The sequence below is a fragment of the Thunnus maccoyii genome, chromosome 1, assembly GCF_910596095.1.
Source record: "Thunnus maccoyii chromosome 1, fThuMac1.1, whole genome shotgun sequence".
Classification (NCBI taxonomy): domain Eukaryota; kingdom Metazoa; phylum Chordata; class Actinopteri; order Scombriformes; family Scombridae; genus Thunnus; species Thunnus maccoyii.
In genome coordinates this window covers 6,780,853-6,799,301 of record NC_056533.1, presented here as the reverse complement: position 1 = coordinate 6,799,301, position 18,449 = coordinate 6,780,853, and positions in this window count along the sequence as shown.

Sequence of the window (18,449 nt, the reverse complement as noted above, 5' to 3'; positions counted from 1 at the left end):
TGATTCATTAAGATTCTCCTCAAGAAGATAAGAAAAGCGACTTTCTTAAAACTACTTACATGTGTGATTATGTTTTCCTGACAAGCAACCTCTTGCGATTAATAATGTCTGCCCTCTTAGCAGGAGTTTTGTAGGCATGAGAGAGAACTGCAATATTTTCACTTAATGTATAAACTGTGTGAGTCCAACAAAATTGTCATTTAACTACAGTAAACAAAATAAGAAGGGTGAAGTGCTTCTGGCATCTGATGGTCTCAAATCATTTTGAGAGCACAAAACAACTCAGCATCAGCTTTGTGCTTGATTGATTCAAGATATAAAGAAAAAATGATAAAAGGTTGAATCAAAAGTTAGTAAAAAAAATATAGATGTGTGCAGAGGAGAAGAATTTTGAATTTTGTTGTTGAAATACCTGTTTATTCCAGATAGTAGTATGTCAACCAGCCAATTTTATTCTGACATTAATTACTATATTGAAAAAGTTCTACTGGGTCAGGTGGTAACAGTATTCATCACATAGCAGACCCAATACATGGAAAAAAAAAAGCTCTCTCTTTCTTTTTTTAAACATTCTACTACAGATTCAATTTGCTTTCAAACCGTAAACACCTATTGTTATTTTTCTTTTTGAATGACAACCTATTCTCCACCTGTCAAGATATCGGGCACTGGTAAGAGACACACACTTGCGTACGAATGTGCATGTGAGCAGATATACACACACACACAAATGTGCACAGTTTCTCAGGTAAAGGTTATGGACTTGAAGAATGTTCTCATTAGTTCTCTGTACAACACTATCAGTATACTGCCTCCATCGTGGAAGGTGTAGTGTGTGTGTGTACATGCATATGGGAGGATAATGAGCTGATAGTGCTCTCGAAGTGTGAGGCTGTGTGCTGAAAGCCAAGGTGGTAACTAACACTCTGACAGCACTCTCCATCACCTTAAACCCCCTGGTGTTGAGAGCACCAGATAGAGCACAATTATGTTTATTACCTTCTCTAGCTGTCACTCATACACTCATAATAGCATGTTGTGTCTGACTTAATGCCAAAATACATTGACATAAAGGCTGAGTTAAATTTAATTTCAAAATACAAACTATCCAGTGAAATAAGCATTAAACAAATGTTTCTATTTGTCAAATGTATCGAGTATTTATTTTGTGAGAAACATATTGAATATATTGTAAGTTTGGTTCTATCTTCCAAGCAGAAGACATTAGGTTTCAGAAATGTTGTTTAGGTGGTTTTCTAGTTGTAGTATACTGCTTGCAACACAAGATGTTTTGACTTAATTTTACTTTATCCTGATTTTCAAAAAAATGTGAGCTGTGCCTAGAAAAGTACACATATAAACGTACTGATTCTCATCTTAAGGTGTACATTTTCAGCAACCACTTAAAAAAATGCAATTTATAGCAATGTGAGTCTGGAAAGTACACTGACTTTCACGGAGCTCTGCTTGTTTTTCCACAGTGTGAAGTACATGTAGAGAGGCTCGCCTACACAGCCTACACATATGAAAATTGCCCTTCTGCTTTTGTGTTGGAGAAAAACAGCAAAGCATGTGAGAGTAAATTCTAGTGAATTTAATACATTCGGCACCTTAGGCCAAGATTAAACCGAGCAGCGGTGAAATAGGAAGTGACAAATAGTGCCTGTACTGAAGAGCAGCCTATTGTGTATCCGCTGTATGTTGTGGGGGTGTTTGTGTTGGCTCTTTTCTGTACTGTATGATGATATGTGTGCAGTGTGCATGTGTAATGTCATATCACTCTGTGTCATCTCTGTGTGTTTATATGTAGAAAGAGACAGAGAGAGGAGGGAAAGAGATAAAAGGAGCAACTAAAAGAGAGAAATAAAAGGTTTTGACATTACAGATTCACATTGAGCATTGTAATTCTTTTCAATAGCAGCAGTTTATAAAAATCCTAAGGGGCTGTTCACAGAGAACAGCCCAACAGAAGGAAGACACTGCAGTAGCTTTGTTTCTGAGATGGGGAGATGGAGCAGCAGAGAGACCAGTCTTGTCACAGAGTAGGGGGGTGTAAAGCTTTGGTGGCTGGGACTCCACTGGCTGGAATTTGTCAACTGTTGCAGTTTGCTGATGAAGAGTTGAACTCTACTGCGCATGCTCTGCTGTGACGACACTGTTTGTACACCTGTCTGCCTCTACGTTAACTTTCTGTGTCCACTACTGTGTTGATTCGTCTAGTATTGTCTAGTTAACGTCTAGTTTGTTACGCATTGTCTGTCACTATGACTGAACTGCACAAAGCAAACTAGATAGTATTCATTAGCCTAATGATCATCACCAGTGATAGTTGCGCATTACAGTCTGAGTTTCATGGCAACAATGAACAACACACCTGGGAAGATCTGTTACAATGCCGGTCTTCCATGCTCTGCAGTATCAAACCATCCATTGTCGTCCTGGCAGAAATCCGACCGAGGAAAAGAGGGAAGCTAGGAGGAGTGCGCACCAGGTTGAGAAAGCAACCCTTCAAAACCAGGGGTGCAACCGATCATAGTTGATCCGTGATCCATATGGATTGCCCCCCGTGGTTTGGCACGCATGTGAACTGCAGATTAATTGCAAAAATTAATATCTCATTTAAAATAAAGTAAACTGCTGTAAGTACAAGTCATAGACAGACAGCCTGTTGCTAACAGGGATTTTGAAGAGCAACGACCAAACCAGCATCTAATGGGTCCATAGTGACATCTGCAGCTATGTTTACACACTGTTTAATGTGCTGCAGCTGAGCAGCTAATTAGCTACATAGATGCTAACCTACGTTAGCGGTGCACGTTTCACCAGTGGATGTTTGTTTGGTGGCTTGTTCAACAGAGTAAGCTGCAGGACAAGACGTGTTCATGTTTGTAAGTTATGAAGATTTGATGATGTGGACACGGGCTGTTGTTTCATTCGCTATGATGTTTAAAGGGAGAAGGCATCATGCTTCATATTGCAATTTAATTTAACAGTTGAGCTTTGAATATTTTGTATATTTTAAGATTTTATTTAAACATTGGACATCTTGAATGTTGTTTTCATTTAAGACCATGGGCAAAAGTTCCATGCTGTAAGTGTTTTACGGAATATATGGAATACAAAGTTTTGTCTCCCCCCCCCTTCTTTTTTTTCCGCTGATCCGAAAAACGATCCGATTCGTGACTCAAATCCGTGATACGATCTGACCGGTGAGTTTTGTGATCCATTGCACCCATATTCAAAACTCCCCTCTCCCTTCCATCATCATGTCAAATGTACGGTCTCTCCAGGACAAAGTGGATACTTCATGCAAAATGTCTGGTGGAGAGAACCTTCAAGGCAGCCTGCATTATCGCCTTGACTGAAACTTGGCTTGACAAGGCTGTCCCAGATGCTGAGGTACATCTCAATGATTTCACCATCTTCAGGGCAGACCTTATGAGTGAGTCGGGTAAAGAGAGAGGCAGAGGGGTCTGCATTTATATCAACAACAGGTGGTGTAACGACATCATGATCCACAGCAAGGTCTGCACTCCAAACCTAGAGATGCAGACCCTATCCCTCAACCTCTTTCATCTCCCAAGGGAATTCCACACTGTTGTCAGCAGCTGTGTTTATATCCCAACTAGCATTAACATCAAGGCTGCAGCCCAGCTAGTTGCTAAAAGTGCTGACAATATGCAGGGTAAATATTCCAAGGCTCCAGTGTTTATTGTTTGTGACTTTAACAGCTGCAGACTCATAGTGTTCTGCCTTCATTTCAACTATATGTGGACATTCCAACAAGAAGGGGACACATTGTTATGTGACTAGTACTGATGTGTATATCTCCCATGCTCATCTGCTGCTCGGCTTCGCAGATCACAATATTATCTTCCTACTTTCACATTACAGACAGGTACTGAAATGTCACAAGCCCCAGACCTACAGCGTCAGCCAGTGGTCAGAAGATGCCACTATACAACTACAGGGTTAATTTGCCTGGGACATTTTTGATGGCAACTTAGATGAGAGGGTCTCTGTTATTACTGACTACATTAAGATCTGCATTGCCAAGACCATACCAGTTAAGATCTTCAAGAAACATCCAAACTCCAAACCCTGGATCACCCACCATAATAATTAGAGTTTAAGGGAAAAACAGAAAGTCTTTTCAACAGCAAGACTGGGTTTGACTAAAAATCATAAGCCGTCAAGTAAAGAAATCCAGCACCGTGAACACTAAACTTCTTCTTTCGGCTGCTCCTGTTAGGGGTTGCCACAGTGGGTCATCTGTTTCTATCTCTTCCTGTCCTCTGCATCTTCCTCTGTCACCACCTGCATGTTTTACCTCACCATATCCATAAACCTTCTCTTTGGCCTTCCTCTTTTCCTCTTGCCTGCAAGCTCCATCTTTAGCATCTTTCTCCCAATATAACCAGCATCTCTCCTCTGCACGTCCAAACCCTCTCAGTCTCGCCCCTCTTGCTTTGTTTCCAAACTGTCCAACCTGGGCTGTCCCTCTAATATACTCATTCCTAATCCTGTCCATCCTCATCACTCCCAACAAAAGTTTTTAGCATCTTCAACTCTGCCACCTCCAACTCCACCTCCTGTCTTTTCATCAGTGCTACCATCTCCAAACCATACAATACAACTAGTCACACTATCCTCTTGTAAACCTTCCCTTTCACACTTGCTGGAACCCTTCTGTTGCACATCACTCCTGACACTCTTCTCCACCCACTCCACTCTGCCTGCACTCTTTTCTTCACATCTCTTCTGCACTCTGTTACTTTGAACAGTTGACCCCAAGTTTTCAAACTCATCCACCTTTGCCACCTCTACTCATTGCATCTTCACCATTCAACTGTACTCTCTCCCATTCACGCACATCTTCCGCCTTGCTCCTACTGACTTTCATTCCTCCAGTGCATACCTCCACCAGGCTCTCCTCAACCTGCTCCCAACTCTCACTACAGATCACTATGTCATCCGCAAACATCATGGTCCATGGAGACTCCTGCGTGATCTCATCTGTCAACCTGTCTATCACCATTGCAAACAAGAAAGGGCTCAGAGCAAGTCCTTGATGTAACCCCACCTCCACCTTGAACCCATCCGTCACTCCAACTGCACACCTCACTGCTGTCACACTACCCTCATACATATCCTGCACCACTCTTATATACTTCTCTGCCACTCCTGACTTCCTCATACAATACCACACCTCCTCTGTCAGTATCCTGTCATATGCTTTCTCTAGATCCACAAAGACACAATGCAACTGCTTCTGACTTTCTCTACACTTCTCCATCAACATTCTCAAAACAAACATTGCATCTGTAGTGCTCTTTCTTGGCATGAAACCATACTGCTGTACACTAATCATCCCCTCTCCTCTTAACCTTAATCATCCACTACTCTTTCCCATAACTTCATGCTGTGGCTGATCAACTTTATTTGTTTGTACTCAATATTTTTTTAAATTTTCAACAATAACAACATGATACAATACGAAGACCTACAACTAAGACAAGACATACCAAAAAACATAACACAAGAGCAAACACAAATACAGAAAGGAAAACACAAATAAACAAACCAAAATCAGCAGTATTCACAACCTGCTGAATTTACAAAATGTAGTTTGTATGAACTCAAACTGTAATATTTGTTACCCGTACGCTTATTACTCTTGACCATTCCTCTTTCAGGTATATTGCTATTGGTGATCAGTCCCTTACAAACTCCTCAAGAGTGCCTCTTAACACATATGATAGTCTTTCCAATGGCAAAATGGACATAAGTTTTTCATACCACATTAGGATATTAGAGGGCTCTTCGTCCAGCCATTTTTGTAATATAATGAGTTGTGCCGCATACAAAATAATTCTAAGAATGTTCTTGTACTAACCCCAATATAAAGTGATGTGGATTTAGAGGGATATCTATCCCAAATATTTTCTCAATCTCGGTTTGGACTAGAGCCAAAAAATTGCAATTTTAAGATGACTACATGCATCACAGCTATTTTTACATTTCAAACATAATGGAGAGCACTTAGGATCATATTTACAACTAATAGCTGGGGTTACATGTAGTCTGTGGATTATCTTATATTGGGTTTTGTCAGAGCATGTCATTTTATTTGCGTTCATTGACTCGTTTCGCCACATCACATCATCAAGATAATAATAATAATAACAACTTTACTTATATAGCGTCTTTTAAAAACAAAGTTTACAAGTGCTTTGACAGGCAAAGCAAAAGCAGTACAATGCAAAGCAAAGACATGAAACAGAAGACAATAACAAATCTGACCTTAAAAAGATGGCGGCCAAAGGCAAAGAAAGACAATAAAGAGATGATAAAAAGTTTAAAAGAAAGATGAAAAGTTAAAAAAAAAAAAAGTTTAAAATAAAGATGATCTAAAGACAACATTACAGAAAAGCAAGTCTGTAAAAATGGGTTTTAAGAAGTGATTTAAAAGAATTTACTGATTCTGCGAGCCTAATCTCCTCAGGCTGGCCGTTCCAAAATTGAGGGGCCCTGATGGAAAAAGCACGGTCACCTTTAGATTTAAGCCTCGACTTTGGAACAGCCAGAAGGGCCCCACCTGAGGATCTAAGGCTGCGGGCTGGCTCGTACAGGGTCAGCATATCTGTTATGTAGCTTGAAGCCAGACCCAGATGTGCTTTAAAAGTGATCAGTAAAATCTTAAAATCAATTCTAAAACGAACAAGGGGCCAATGGAGAGAAACCAGAATCAGGGTGATGTGATGTTGTCTGTTAAAACCAGTAAGAAGCCTAGCTGCTGCGTTCTTAACTAGTTGGAGGTGGAACAGGGATTTTTGTGTTATACCGGAAAGGAGGGAGTTGCAGTAATCTAGTCTAAAGAAAATGAAAACGTGGATGATTTTTTCAAGGTCAGAATGGTGGAGCATTGGCTTAATTCTGGAAATGGTTCTGATTTGGAGGAAGCAGGACTGGACAACTTTGTTAATGTGTGGTTTGAAACTTAGACTTGAATCAAACAGCACTCCGAGATTTCTGGCGGTGGGCTTCATGTAGGTGGATAGGGGACCGAGACTGATGGGGTTATTTGGATTAGGGGGACTGAACAGTATGACTTCTGTTTTTGAATTGTTGAGTTGAAGGAAATTTTGTGCCATCCAACAGTTGACATCGCTGAGACAATCTACAGCTAGGCTTCTTGGGTCACCGGGTCTCAGGGGAAGGTATATCTGTGTGTCATCTGCGTAGCAATGAAAAGAAATGTTGTGTTGTTGAATGATTTGGCAAAGTGGAAGCATATAGATAGAAAATAAAATTGGACCTAAAATCGAACCTTGCAGTACACCACTGGTAATGTGGGCTGTGGAAGAAGTGAAATTACCAATGGTGACCGAGAAGGTTCATTCTAAAAGGTAAGAGTAAAACCAATCAAATGCAGTGTCCTTGATGCCCATCCAGGTTTTAAGACATTCAATTAAAATAGTGTGGTCTACTGTGTCAAAAGCTGCACTTAAATCTAAAAGAATTAAAATTGCGCTCTCCCCCCTATCAGGGGGGTCATAAGTTACCTTGAGGAGGGCAGTTTCTGTGCTATGTAAAGCTCTAAAACCAGACTGAAATTTCTCAAAGATATTATTTTGACACATAAAAGCTAAAAGTTGGGTTGAAACAACCTTTTCTAAAACTTGAAAAGGGAAGTTTAGAAATCGGTCTAAAATTATTAAAAACAGAAGGATCGTGGTCAGGTTTCTTTAAAAGAGGGTGCACAATAGCATGTTTAAAAATAGAAGGAAAAAATCAATTTTTGAGGGAACTGTTGATAATCGATAAAATACTGGGGCCAACTGTGTTAATAACTTCTTTGAGGAATTTTGTGGGGATAGCATCAAGACTGCTTGTGGTGGGCTTCATATGGGCTATGATATCAGATAAAAATGACAGTGATATAGGATTAAAATGACTAAAATAATAATTAATGTCCCTGCTGGTATGTAAAACATGGGCTGGGGTGGGATTTGTTGCCTTATTTCCCTGACTTTATCACTAAAAAATTTTAAAAACTTCTCACACGTTTCTTGTGATGCATCAATAAAATGACAAGGGGACCAAAAATCGTCCTCCGAGGATGTTTTACTGTTGTTAACAAACATTTGATCATAAATATAACTCATTACTGTCTTCTCTAAAGAAGAAGCTTTCAATAGTATCTTTTTCCAAATTATCCATGTTCATACCACTTTTATATATTGGTATGGATTGGATGTAACTCCTAAGTTGTAAATAACAAAAAAATTGTTCTTGAGGAAGATTGAATTCATCCCTGAGGTTTCAAGAGTTCCTTCTAAAATGAGATCTTGAATTTTAGAAATACCAGAATCCTTCCATGTTTTGAAACCCACATCTGAACAAGATTGTACAAAATCAGGATTACATACAATGGGTGCCAAAACAGAGAATTGATTCATTATCCCAAAGTGCTTGCGAACTTGATTTAACTTGAGGTTCTGAAAGTATTTCTAACAATAAAGTTTTCCTTTGCAAGATTTATAATTGGCATGTACGAAATAACAGGCTCACACCTAGTAGTTTCCAAATCAAGAAATGTGGAATTAAGATAATTTTTTTTATCCATTCTGTGATGTATCTAATATGGGAAGCCCAGTGATAGTACATGATATTAGGAAGTGCTAATCCGCCTTTGTCAACAGGTAACTGCAATTCTCCAACTAAAGTCTGGGTCTACAAATCATACTGTGTAGTGATTTAAAAAAACTTGTGGGAAGTGGGATATAATTAGACAACATCTGCATTGTATATTATAGCTTCAATAAAACATTCATATTTATAATGGCAACCCATCCAAGTAGTGATATTGATAAAGGGCACCATCTTTCTAATTTCATTCACCACTGGGTCTAAATAATTTTTATCATATCGTCCAAAATAAAAGGAACATAAATGCCTAGATACTTGGACTCATTAGGAGACAACTGAAAAGGAATAAGTCCCAATAAATCAGAACATCTTAAATTTCTAAGTGGCAATGTTAAGGATTCCCCATAATTAATCTTATATCCAGAAAAAAAAACTCATTAATTATCTTGATAATAGCTGGAACTGAGGACATGGGATTACTCAGAAATAAAAGAATATCATCAGCGTACAGAGGAATCTTATGTATTTTTTTCCTGGTTTGAATACCATTAACTGAGGTACTAGATATAATTGTCTCTGCTAAAGGTTCCATTACTAACACAAATAATAAGGGAGATAAATCAAATTTAGACCTCTGTAGTTACTACAGCTCAGCCGATCAAATTATCTGCTATAACTGACCCTGCCTCATTTGCTGAAGACCAGAACACCTCCTATACATGGTTTGACACCATCAACTGCTCAGAGGAATGTGAGGCACTACTAGGAACCCTACCCATTCTGGAGCCGGCACACCCTGCTCCTTTCACAGTGGAGGACGTGTGCTGGCAGCTGAGCTGGTGCAAACCAGGCAAGGCTCCAGCTCTATCAAGACTCCATCCCCCACTTCACACAATGGTGCATTAACAATTACCTGCAACTGAATGTAACAAAAAGACAAAAGAACTGTTCATTAACTGTTCACACACAGCACAGCCCACAACTCCACCCACAACCCCACCTGCATCAATAAGGAAACTGTTGAGATGGTGTAGTGCTTCAAATATCTTGGACTCACCCTTGACAATAAATTAAGTTTTAAAACTTAATTCAGGAAGAAAGACCACACCTTGTAAACATCCTATTTCCGCACAAAGAGTATATCAAGAGCCCCATATACAACACTGCATGTCCCTGGGTTCCCAGCAATACACCCACAGAATGTCAGGATCGGATGAATGGTTCATGAGACATGGACAGGACACACAGACAGACAGACAAACAAACAGAGATTCCTTGCTTTTTAGTTACATGAACTGCAGTGTCCATTCAAAATGTGTCTGAGACATCTTGTAGTAAGTCTTGTACGTATACACCAAGTTTCATTCACAGTATACAGTTCAATAGCAGAGCTTAAGTTTCTCAAACTTTTTCCAAGTCATTATTACTACAGATGTAATCCTCCCTCCGATTACAATGTGGGTTGCAATGGCAAAGTGATGCTGTCTGTATTTCCGCTTGTTGACTCCACGTGCAGAAGAAGAAACAGAAGTAATGTTGTTTATGAGGTATTTTTACATATTTCTGAACATATCTGAGACATCCTGCACTAAGTCTTGAATGTAAATGCTGAGTTTTATTCACAGTACACAGTTAAGTAGTAGAGTTTGAGTGTCATTAACACTACGGATGTAATCCCACTTCCAACCACAATGCGGGTTGCAATGGCAGGGTGGTGCTGTCCGTATTTCTGCTGGTTGACTCCACATGCAGAGAGGAATCAACATTGTCTATGAGGTATTTTTATATATTTCTTAAGAATTGATCATCCAAACACACTCACTGCTGCACTTCCTTGAGTCAACCAGCAATACATCCGCCTGTTATGAAGTAGATCGGATGAATGGCTTTTGAGATATGCAAGGTACAAACATACAGACATACAGAAATACAGACAGAGATTCCTTGCTTTACATAGAGAGATTCTTAACCATTGCACTCCATCTAGGCACATCATACCTATCACTAACTATTTAACTGTATTACTCCTGTGGCTGTGCCCATGTCAGGCTCAGTCACCCTCACAACCCCACCCAGCATGGTTTATGATGTCACCATATCCCAAAGCACCAATTAATATAAGCGCCCTTAAATTAGCTCTGAAGAACCACACCAGACTGCCAGATCATCCATTTTTTCATACATGGTCGTCCCAAGGTTCCTCGACACGCAACACTGTCTGACATTTCCATCCATTCTTCTGACACATTCATCTGCCTCCTCAAATGCAGCAAACTAACCAATCCAGTCTACCTCAACCCATCTACCTCTTTTGACTAGACCCATGTCTAATTCCATACAAACCTATACGTGAATACATAAACTCAAGGCTAGCCAGTCAAGCTTCCCCCCAAACCCCCCGTTCATCTCAGAGACAAGTGGCCACATTTCTTGTTTCACCACCACTTTCACCAATTCTTTGCTATACACTGGGCATTCCTTCTGCATGGGAGCCACTTCCACTGCTTTTAGCTTGGCTGCTGGTCTTCTCAAGCATACCTCACCCTTATCTGCCACAACCTAAATAACATTAGAAACGTTCACATGCATCTTTCGGCTTTTGGTGGCTCGATCTAAGCTGATTGCCTGAAGAGATGGCTCCCCCACTCAGTCTCAACTCCCCTGGTTCACCTCCTGTCTTCCCCTTCACCCTTTATTCCTCATCCTTTCATCCCTTGACATTCATCCCTCAACCCTCATCCCACTATCCCTCAACCCTCACTCCCATCCCTTCATCCGTTCCTCCAGACCTTCAATCCATTCCTCCTACACCATCCCAGCTCTCCTCCCTCTATGTTATCCATTCAATCATTAACCTCTCAGACCTCAACAGCAAAGCCATTACACACAGAGCACGCACCATAGCACATGACCCTAGGCACCCCCTCTACCCATTCTTTACATTGCTTCCATCTCGTTGTAGATACAGGTCCCTGGCCTGGAAACGGGCATATTATGGCAGGAGTTTTGTCCCCTCTGCCATAGCATCACTAAACAAAATACCCCGGTAACTGACATGTATATATACTATGTATATAGGTATGTGTGTATGAATGTGGATGTATTCTGTATGGATCCTTTTAATGTAGATATGTTGTGGATGTATGCTGTATTTATGTATCTATGCATTTATGTGAGGCTCTGCACAGACTGTGGCAACAAATTTCCTTGAAGGACAATAAAGACTCTATCTATCTATGTGATCTGTGCTGTGGTGCCTCAAAAGTTCGATATATTTCCACTCTGACAAAAAAAAATCACACCAGATGTGGTGTTTCATCTGCCAGACCAACAAGCATAGACATATTTCCTGGTGAAGGAGAGGTAAGGTAGAGGCAGAGCTAAGAAGTGATCACACCTCAGAGACAGAGGTGTCAGTTCCAGGACACTGGGTCTGTCATCAAGCCCTCCTGTTCAAAGAATCACCGGTTAACAGGGTTGCCTAATTGAAAAAACCTTGTGGAGCCCCAATTGTGTCAGCCACCAGGTTTTGCCCCAATTGACTGCATTTCATCTAAGGCTTTCTGTGGAGTTTTGACACAAATCTTGCATCTAATAATGGCCAGATTAACCTGCTATGAGGGAACAAGACTAAGAGTCCACAGCCACACTAGCAGCTTTGTGAAACTGAAATACCCATTATAAAGAAAACCGAACTATTGAAAGTATTGGACAAATTACAATTTTGACATGATGATGGCACTAGATGAAACATTAGGGGATCACTTAAGCTCACAAAGACCATGTTTGTCTGCACCAAATTGCATTTTAATCCATCCAAATGTCCATCTGTTGGTGGCAGTAAAGGAAAGGGGGTTAACAAAGTCATTAGGCTTCATCCTCTGAGGATCGTGAATGGCAATCCATCCAGTGGTTGTTGAGATATTTTAGTCTTGACTGAAGAGGTGGTGGACCAGCAAACCGACATCACCAGACTTAGAACCACACCGCAAGTGTGTTTAAAATGTTACAAGGGCCCCTTAAGACCCCCCAAGGCAAAAAGTTGAACTGTGGCTCCTTAAATCCACTAAGGCATCGGACCATCTACAGCAAGCCTAGAGAGTTTGAGTGGTCCATTGTTGATCTGCTACAAATATGTAAGACAACAAAATAACCTAATTTATTTGGTATGACAACAGTTGTGTTACCTATATTGGAATGATGCCTGAATACTACATAATTGGAATGACGGTGGGTTTTCCCGTTCTATTCTCATTCTGCTGACATTGTGTGAAAGCAGCATCTCGCCTGCTAATCTCTCTCCAGGTGTAATCAGTCGATGCTTCCCACCTGTGAGCTCCCACTTTGCTTGGTGTGAAATTGAGTGTTCCAATCACAGGCCGGAACTTTTCTTTGTATGTTTAAGACAGTGGTTGTTTGTATATTGTATAGTTACAGCTTTACTTTAAGGTACATGGTGGGAAAAGGATTAATGTATGTTGGGCCCCTACACACTTTTTTGGTTTGCTGCTTGGTGCCTCCTCACTAATGTTTTTGTTTGTTTGTTTTTGTTGTTTTGTTTTTTTTGTTGTTTTTAAGTCCTACCTACTCCAGAGAATACTGTATAGAAGCCTGAGAAGGTTAGACAGGTTGGTCAGACGTTTATTAACATTCACAGCAATAGGTGGTTTACAGTGTCCATCTGACTTGCATGTAAAAATATGGGATTATATTTCAAAGAAATACATCAGGGCAACCAAACCAATGACCCTTTCATTTTTACATCAACATTTTAAAATATTACAACAAAACTTTGGCCCTTGACCTTCAAATACCTATAGGGGTCTAAGCCGTTTGGAACTACAGAAATACTTCTTCTTGTAAGCAAAGAAAACCAATGGTACTCTAGGACTTTTATCCTCCGGGGGCATATTCTTGCCACAAGATGGATTTCTCTCTCCCTTTACCTTTATCAGTCTGTCTCTCCCACCCTTTGCGCTCCCTCTTTCCCTCCATCCATCTCTCTCTACCTCTTCTACCTTCCCATTTATTCTGCCTTCCCTCCATCCATCTCTCTCTGTCTCTTTTACTACCATTTATCTCTCCTCTCTTCCTCAGTCTATCTCTCTCCCTCCTCTCCTCCATATCTCTGTCTCTCGGTGTATTAAAATGCCCCATTTGGATCCATTCTCAGCTCCCCACACTGCAGATTTTCGTTGCTTCGGTCAAAACTAGAGAGCATCTCATCAGCTTTCTGGAGCTCAATCTGTCTGTCCTTTCCTTCCTCTGTTTGCCTCAGCAAAGAGATTAACAGATTATCCCTCCTTCCCGCTGAAGAATGTCTGTTTGCCATGTTAAGTCAAGACAAGAGGTGAAAGGAAAGCAGATTTGGGGTGTCAAGAGTGTATGAGCCATTGGAGGTGGGGTGGAAAACTTAGAGATGAGCTAGCAGGTGGGGTCTCAAAACTCTTTAAATAAGAATGTGTATTCTCCTCTCCTGTTGTAGTTTAAAGTCTCAATTCAGGCTACAAAGGCAGCATAATAATAATATAATAAATAGCAATTCAAAGGTGAAAATTATGACATTTTTCTCTGTTATCTCCTCTTCATTTTAACCTACCTCTCATTGTTCATTTCAGCCTGACAGTGTGTCAAGCTTAATATTCACAGATAGTAGATTGGTGGTAAATTGTCTTTTTTCATACATCAGTCTCTATATTTTTCGAAAAAAAATGTTTTTACCACATGGCAGCCTGGAGAATTTGGAACTTTATTACTTGGATATTTTGCTAATTGTTGGGAAGAATGGCACTATAAGCTGATCACCATCAAGTGGATATATTGGTAGATCAGCCTCCAAGTATAACCGACATGCAGACCTTTGGCTCCTTGATGATGCTTGTCATGGGGGTAACCAACCCACTGGTTGCTCCCAGCATGGTAAGGGAGACTGTCTAGAGGGCTTCTGACACAGAGGACTCCGTAGAAAGGTACCAGCAGGTTAGCAATGCTGCAGCTCTGACAGTAGCAAAGGTAAAAGCTTGGATGTGAGGATGACTTTCAGGTGCTTCTTAAATTTTTTAAAACCACTTCTTGACTTGGCAGGGGATGGCAGGACTTCATCCAGGTTGGAAAAAACGATAACAGAAGGTTGGAGTAACACTCTGTGGAAGCAGTCAACTCATAAAGACTAAGGCCGCACTCATTCATTCAGAATGAGACCAGTCTGTGGGCACAGTAGGCTCTAGCAAAGAAACAAAGGGTCATAGTAATGTGTTGCGATTAAAGATAAAATAATTCCTGCCATGATTTTCCAGAGTTGTAAAATCCTGTCTCAGAGCACTATAAACATCTTTGCAGTGTTTTTGCATCTTATATGGCTTCAAAAAAAGTAAATCTGTAAATCTTTTAAACTGGACTTTCTGGATTGTTTTTCATTGTTTGACCTGAAACTGAAGCAACACATCACATGACTCAGCCAACCTAGAAAAGGTGCAAATTAGCTACAAATTAGACTTAATATTTTACCCTCACACATGGATATTTCATCTGGATAAGGAAAACGTTAATGCATGTTAACGCAAGCTGTAAATGCATGCAGAATACTCTGCAATCAGATCACAGCAGTGTTGCAATCCAGTGTAAATGTGTGAATGCACTGCAGCCTGTACAGTTAGGTCACATTCTTGAGTAAAACATTCACCCAACAAGTTGAAAGGTCACCTAACCCATTGATTGATTGATTGATTGATTGATATTGATTGATTGATTCTGATTACCTTGTTATAATATAAATGACCCTAGCCTTGTTAAAGAGGCTACCACAAACTATCTGGCAGTCTCTGTCACGCAACTCTCACTTTGCGCCCCAGAGCGGTCCCTTGAGAATATCTCACATTGCTTACCTTGACCTAGCAAGCATCATGTTTGCTGCCAAATCTGGCAGCTCCACCTACCTAATTTGGATGTAAAAACGAGAATATCTTTTAATACCAGGTGTATAAAATCAGATAAGATAGGTTTAAAAGATTCAGGAGCTCAGAAAGTTGATTCTGGCATCTCATTTCTAGAACAGTGTGTAGGATCCATACTAAAAGTGTACATGCACACAAAAGGAAAATGGCTGAGAAGGCAGAGAGTGTGTAACAGCCACTGCGGTGTCTCCAGTGTGCTCTGTGCACCTGACAGCACAGTCGTATTCACTGCAGCGATTTTACACACATAAACTATATGGAAACTAAAATCATACCCAGTGGTATATGCACAGCATTAGAAGATATTAAAAATCTATTAGCGCTCTATTTTGCAATTATTTTTAAGTTACATTTGTTTAAGTTAATTTATTTGATGTAATCTTGGATTTCTACAACCGATGATGATAATTTCATCAATTAGTTAATGTGGTTGAAGAATGAATCCTGAGGTTGAATCCTGCTACCTACCACATCCTGACATCATTCATTTCAGCAGCTGCTCTCTTTTGTGTGATTATGATGTTCTGTGGCTTTTTACCTCCCTGTAGATGTGCATGGTCCGCACCCCGATTGGCGCTTTTGCCAAGAGGGTAGTGTCCATTACATGTTAACCATATTGTGTCATGGCCGATGGGTACGAGGGTACGAAGGCTTTAAGGAAACATTATAATAAACAGTTAAGAGATGGTTAATTAAAAAGACAATACATCTGATTGGCAAGAGCTATGACACTGTTTACATAAAAGTTGGTAAACTCTTCAAGTAAAGGTGTGGACTGCACGATAATGATAATTTCATCAGTTGGTTAATGTGGTCCTGAGGTTGAATCCTGCTTACCTGCCACATCCTGACATCATTCATTTCAGCAGCTACTGTGCCCTCCACAACTGACCCTCTCTTCTGTGCTCCGGGTGAGGCAGTCCTGATGAAATGCTGAGCGGACTTTGATTTAAGATTTGAGTTTGAGAGATATCTTTTCACATTGAAAGGTGCTTATGGAATAGTTATGGCTCACTAGCACAAGCACAAATAACACTGCTGCTTTGAATGTTTATGATAAAGTGGATCTATAATTAACGTCATATGAGGTGAAATTAAATGTGTGAGAGGCATCATTATACAATCTGGCTTCAATTCACCATTTCACCATCTATGTTGCTAATTTCCCCTGTCTTCACAATGATCATATGCACAGGTCAGAATTTACATACAGGTGCTCACATTCATATACACATTCAAGCCTTGTTTTGTGTGTACGCAACAGTTATAAATGAGACCTCAGCTCTTTATGCCCCCCTTTAGAATTTGGGGTTCATGGGAAATTTGTTCATCCTCTCTGCATGTTTTATACCTCCACCTTCAACCTCTTGCTGTAGGATGTGTCTTTCAATTAGCATACCATGTTTAGCTGTGTTTGCAGTTAAGTCATAAAGTCAGTCTCTTTGAGGATGGACATATCATGTTGCTGTTTTTAACTTGAACATGAGATGCAGCCATGTGTTGTCTTAATTATTCATGAAAACACCACTTTACTGTTTACAGTGACTCACATTCTCAGTGTTTTCCATCTGTAAGTCAGCCTACATGACCATGCAATCATGTGAACCACACGGGGTAAATGACATGTAATCAAATCTTTAATCAGGGACTTTTGTCCCACCAAGAGATGAAAAAAAAGAGTTTGTTCTAATCAGTGGGGTTTTCACTGTATACAGTGGCTACATTTTTTTTTTTTTTCATTTTCATTTTGCATGAATGTGAGTGTCTCCATAATATAAGGTTATTTACTGCTTTTGATTTTTTGATTCAGATTGCCACATACCAATATATCTTTTAAATTCCATCCTCACTTACTGATGCTTAAAGCAGGGTCACTGAAAGCAACAGCATTTGTGTTGACTTCTTAATTGTGTAAAAAGGTCATAGGAAGGGCATCCAATATTACATTTTGTTTAAAGGCCATCCCATCTTTTTCTCAAAGTCTGCCACACTCTCTCCCTGTTATATTAAAGCCTAGCTCTGCTTGGGTCTTTGGCCAATAAGCTTTTGTAATTTGCTACACACCCAGCCCGACCCGGCAGTTGCGGCTTGCCTTCTGCAGCATGAAAACTCTTGTCACACATTAATCGACTATTAAGGCCAGATTTTTTCTCTCTTTTGGACTGTGTTTCTCTTCAAGCTCTTCACATGCTTTGAACAAGTAAGTTTGAGTGTTACACTGGGGACATGGCTATACAAATTGCTAACTGGTGTTGGACTTGCTACACATTTAGTAACTGTGTGTGGATTGGTCGAGGGGACTTTTGAGCAGCCTAATTCAGTGTGTGAGAATGCTGTAGTTGTAGACCTGATTACCATTTCTAGTGTTGTTTCATTCATGAGAAAGTTCTTGTTTTTATCTACTGTATATATATATATATGTATTTGTCTGCTGTTATGTACTCTGCATGTTCAAATAAGGTACAAAGTGTTAATATCAACAGTATGCTAATGTATCTGGCATAGTAACTCTAGAGAAGCCAGTAGTGCTATTTGTGCCCTCATTTTGGGTGAAATTGTTGAGATGTAGGGCATTATGTTCTTTGTATTACATCAGACATTTGTATTACATCAGTGAAGGGTCAATGCTGACATTTATAGTTTCTAGATACTGATATACTGTATATATCTTGCTAATGACAAAATGAAATGCACACAGCAGAACAGCTGTTCAGTGCGCCGAAAGGGGGCCGTGCGTTCCAAATAACATGCCAACGCACATACTGGGCATTAGAGGTGCAGTTTTGTCTCCCTGGCATCTCCATGGGGCGGAGGACAGAATGCCTCTATCTGAATAGTTCTCGA